The sequence below is a fragment of the Leptodactylus fuscus genome, chromosome 4, assembly GCF_031893055.1.
Source record: "Leptodactylus fuscus isolate aLepFus1 chromosome 4, aLepFus1.hap2, whole genome shotgun sequence".
NCBI lineage: Eukaryota > Metazoa > Chordata > Amphibia > Anura > Leptodactylidae > Leptodactylus > Leptodactylus fuscus.
The window spans coordinates 169,428,190-169,433,375 of NC_134268.1; positions in this window are offsets into that span (position 1 = coordinate 169,428,190).

A 5,186-nucleotide genomic window follows, 5' to 3' on the forward strand; every position below is an offset into this window, starting at 1 on the left:
TCTCTCCCCATGATTGCAGCCCAAAGCATTACTCCACCTCCTCCTTGTTGGCGCCGTAGCCGTATTTGCATGGGGTGTCCATCAACCAGCCATCCTCCACTCCATCCATCTGGACCATCAAGCGTTGCACGGCACTCATTGGTGAAAAAAATGTTTTGAAGTCAATCTTCATGTATTGTTTGGCCCACTGGAGCTGTTTCTGCTTGTGTGCAGTGGATAGAGGAGGTGGACAGGATGGCTTACGCACAGCTGCAAACCTCTGAAGGACCCTGCATCTTGTTGTTCGGGGGACAATGGAAGCACCAGCAGCTTCAAAAACGTGTCTGCTGCTATGACAAGGCATTTTATGCAGTTGCTCTTTTAACCTGATGTAATTGTCTGTTGGAAAGAGTCCTCAATTTTTGCTGTGAATCAGCTACATACAGTACTTCTTGATTGTGCGATGATCACGATGAATTGTCTTAGCAATGTTGATTGTAGTCGTTCCTTGACCTAAATACTCCACAATGTGTTGCTTCTCAGCAGCCAACACATCCTTATTCAGTCCCATTTTGGCAGAAAATGTAGGCTGCTTAATAATGTGGGACAGCCTTCTTAAGTAGTCTTGCCTTTAATTGGACACACTTGCCAAACTAATCAACACAGGCGTCTGCAATTGCTTTCAGTGATATAAAGAGCCCTGACAAACATCACCATCAATGAGTTTAACTGACAAACAAAAAAATTCTTACCTAATCACTCCTAAACACTTTTTGCATAATGTGGAACACAGTGTACAAGTAAAAAAGAAATATAGAAAAAATTCCTTTTCCCGACAGCAGAAAGTTGTGCATGCCGGATTATTTTCTTGTGTTGTAATAGTAAACAAAGAAAGCTTCCATCGTGTTTTTTACATTACAGTGAACGGAAACAGAGACCAGAGAGAAGGGGCTCCATCCGCATCCAATATTGTTAATAAAGGGAGTCTTTCACCTCCTCAAGCATATTCAACTGTCACCGCCATGTTACAGAACATGTTACAGTGATAAACAATATAGCTTTGTTACGTATGTCACCTTTGTATTTGAAGTCTTATGCAAATTAGACAGTTAGTGCCCTGGGGGTGGGACTTCAGCTTTGGGAACACTGATCTTGCTGCTCAGGTTGAATGGGTGATGTCACAGAATATGTCAAATGCTTTTGTGCAAACATATCCTTAGAGGGGTTGTCCAGTTTCACAGTCATGTGATGGGCACACAAGTGCACAGCTCTGATTACTATGCTGTGATTATGTCTTGGTAGAGATTATTTTGCTGTTACGAGTTGTGCACCTGTGTGTCCATCACATGACCATGGACTGATTTATATCCACTGGCAATAAACAATGAATGAGAGTAAGCAGAGAGAAAAAAAACAAACAAACAAGAACAGATGATACAAAACGTATATTAGAAAATTCTATATCTTTTCATTATACAATGAATAATACATATTTGCTGAAACTGGACCACTCATTTAAACCTAGCTGCCCTGACCAAATGGTAGCTAGAAAATGTATCTACCATATTGCTGAGCTAAGGAAGCGATACCCCACACTGTCTATTCTTCTACTTGTGTACTTGCAGGCCTACAGTTACATGACCGGGGTCCTTCTCAAACTCCTCTTTGGGGATTGGAACAAAGCCCTGAGCTGCTGCACTTAGGGTCTTCAAGAAACCAAATTTCCCAACTATATAAAACCTTTCTCCCATACCTGGAACATGAACAAAAGCAAACTGGTCTAGCAGTCTGGCCCAGATCATCCTTCCTTGGATGTACAAGAGTATGAACTGCCCTGGCGGTCTGGCTCAGATCTTACTTCCTTGGATGTACTTACATTGACAAAAGCGGTTTAAGTGCACAGAGATGACACTCCACATCCTGAATAGGTACTATATTTCCCCTCACAGGGATTTCCTAATGGGAATGTACCAGTCTGCTAACAGACCTAAGTATAGTGAGGCGGGTTCTGAAGTATAGCATTCTTTGTGGGCCTGCCCCTCCATTCAGAATTTATCATACCTGATCAGGACATCAATGTACTAGGGGCATTATGAAATTTCTACAAATTTGTGACCTTGAAGGCAATTCTAGTTAAAAAAAAAAAAAAATCACTGAGAATTACACTGATCATATAGCACCCAATGTGGTACAAGAAATTCACAGACTGGAGAAAAACTCCAATTGGGAAGCACTAATACTTTAATAAAACTTCACTTTTATTATAAAAAAAAAACAAAAAAACTCAATGGATGAATTGTGAGTGCTCAATTGTGTCTCTACGTACCACCAAGATAGCAGCAATTTCACGCTAATTTTGAGGGAAAATAAATAAAAAAAAAATACAGGACAACCTATCTCAGGCTTGCCCTAACCAAAAACACTAAACTCAATCCCTCAACAAGAACAAAAAAAAAAAAAAAGGGGATCTGTGCTTTCTGGCTGAAATCATAAATGATAATCCCATTAAGTTCAATACAAAGCAGAGTGAGTATCAACACCCTCTCCCCTGAGGCTACTGGCCTAACGCCACACCAACAGGGGTAATAGTGAGAGACGAAAACACTAAGGTTCCGTTCCCACGGAGTAATGCGCCGCTCATTTAGACTCGTAAACACGTGTCAGAGCGAGGCGCTTTAAAACAGATCCCATTGACTTAAATGGGTGCCGACTTATGCGCGCTACCCATTGAAATCAATGGGTTATAAAGCTTCCCATTGATTTCAATGTGTAGCGCGCGTAAGTCGGCAGCCATTGAAATCCATGGGATCTGTTTTGAAGCACCTCGCTCTGACACGTGTTTACGAGTCTAAATGAGAGGCGCGTTACTCCGTGGGAACGGAGCCTAAATAATTCACTGGTATTCAGCCAAAGTCCAGCACCATCTGCACTAAATATCTACAACTGCATATACAAATCCTATGCGTTTTCTTCTATAAATCTAGCCCCTGATGACTATCTTATAGAAGAAATGCGTAGTGTGTGTATATGTTGTAGTTATTTAGTGCAGATAGTGCTGGACTTAGGATGAATCCCAGTAACTTATTTAGTGTTGGTCAATCCCTATTACCCCTGTTGGTGTGGCAATAGGTTAGTAGCCTCAGCGGATAGAGTGTTGATAATCTGAGTCCTTGTGAGTAAAGCACAAGAGTGTGTCATACAAGGACTGTAACTGGTTTGATCTCAAGATTTGTTGGTGATAGTCTCTTTACAAGCTGCAGTCGATAAAGCTGCACATGTAACAGCACTTGATTTGTTCTATATGCAAATATCTGTATGTGCCCAAATAATTAAAGGGATTCTACCACTAAAACACTTTTTTTTCTAGTTACCACGTCGGAATAGCCTTTAAAAAGGCTATTCGTCTCTTATCTGTGGAAGTGCTCTCTGCCGCGCCGTTCGTTCAAAATACCGGTTTGTATCGGTATGCTAATGAGTTCTCTCGCAGCGATGGGGGCGTCCCCATTGCAGCTCGAAAACTGACCGCAGCGCCGCCTCTCTGGTCTTCGGTGTCCTCCCTTTGCTTCTTCAGCGTACTGTCGGACGCCTGTGCAGTACGCTCTGTTCGACGAAGATTGCCGAACGTACTGCGCATGCGCGAAATTGCGATCCCAGCCATAGTGCGGGCACCGAACTTTCGCGCATGCGCAGTACGTTCGGCAATCTTCGCCGAACAGAGAGCATACTGCGCAGGCGTCCGACAGACGCTGAAGAGGCAAGGGGAGGACACCGAAGACCGGAGAGGCGGTGCTGCGGTGAGTTTTCGAGCTGCAATGGGGATGCCCCCATCGCTGCTCCTGCGATGGGGACGCCCCCATCGCTGCGAGAGAACTCATTAGCATACCGGTACAAACCGGTATTTTGAACGAACGGCACGGCGGAGAGCACTTCTACAGTTAAGAGACGAATAGCCTTTTTAAAGGCTATTCCGACGTGGTAACTAGAAAAAAAAGTGTTTTAGTGGTAGAATCCCTTTAAGGTACATACAATTATTACTCGCTGCTCATCCCAGTTTACACAAGGCGATATGCTGACCACAGCCAATCGAAATCTTGCACACAAGATGCGATTAGCTGAGAAACGAGCTTGGTCACCAGTTATGTCACAAAATCATTATTGGGGCATTTTTCTTATTCATTTTTGAAGTCAAAAGCTCTTTTTTTTCCAGATGATTACAAGTTTATATTGTGAAAACATTTCAATAGGCCTATCAAAGAAAAAGTAACAAGGGATTTAACAACACAAATCAAATAAATGGAAATTTATGATAAAAGAACTCTGAAACAAATAAAATATAAATGAAAACACCTTCACCAAATACATATAAAATCTATTTACTCTGCTACATATTTACATATAAATACGTCAGGATAAAGTTCAAAAATTCCAAACAACAGTGAAGAGCGATTGTTTTTATAACCAAACATACCGTTTTCTTGTGCGAGAGTATAATAAAGTGCATTTTTTGTGACTAGATATTCTTGATATTTTTTTTCCTACTAGTCTTTGGATTCCCAGTCAAGAGCCACCACTTATGGAGAAAAAAAATTTTTTTTTTTTTTTGCGCAGTGACCTGTATATTAATAGGAATCACCCCATTGCCTGTGCAGAAGAGGATGCAGAATATGAGACTAATGCCCTTTTCACATATACGTTTGGATTCCAACCAGGGGAGTCCGTATGAGGACCCCCGAACGGAGTACCAAGCACAATTGAAAGACTATAATGGGGTCCATGTGCTTGCGCTGCCCGCACGAATCATGCGGACAGGAAAGTGCGGGCAGAAAGCACACGGACCCTATTATAGTCTATAGGGTCTGTGTGCTTTTACAGCACAGCGCTTTAAATTGTGTTTAGCATTCCGTACGGGGGGATCCTCATGCGGACTCCCCTGGACGGAATACCAACGCAGATGTGAATAGGACATAAGCTGGATGACCATCAGCATTGGACAGATTTGGCAGCTGTTCCACCAAGATCGGTGTAGATAAATTAATAGGGTAGTTATATATATTTCTTTTTCTTACAGTTCCAATTGAAAACTTATGTTTCACCTGATGTATAAAATATATGAAATTACTGATATATATATTTTATATATATTCATATAAATGCAAATATTTATTAATTTTTGGGGTGATAACACTCCTAAGAAGAAAACACTGTAA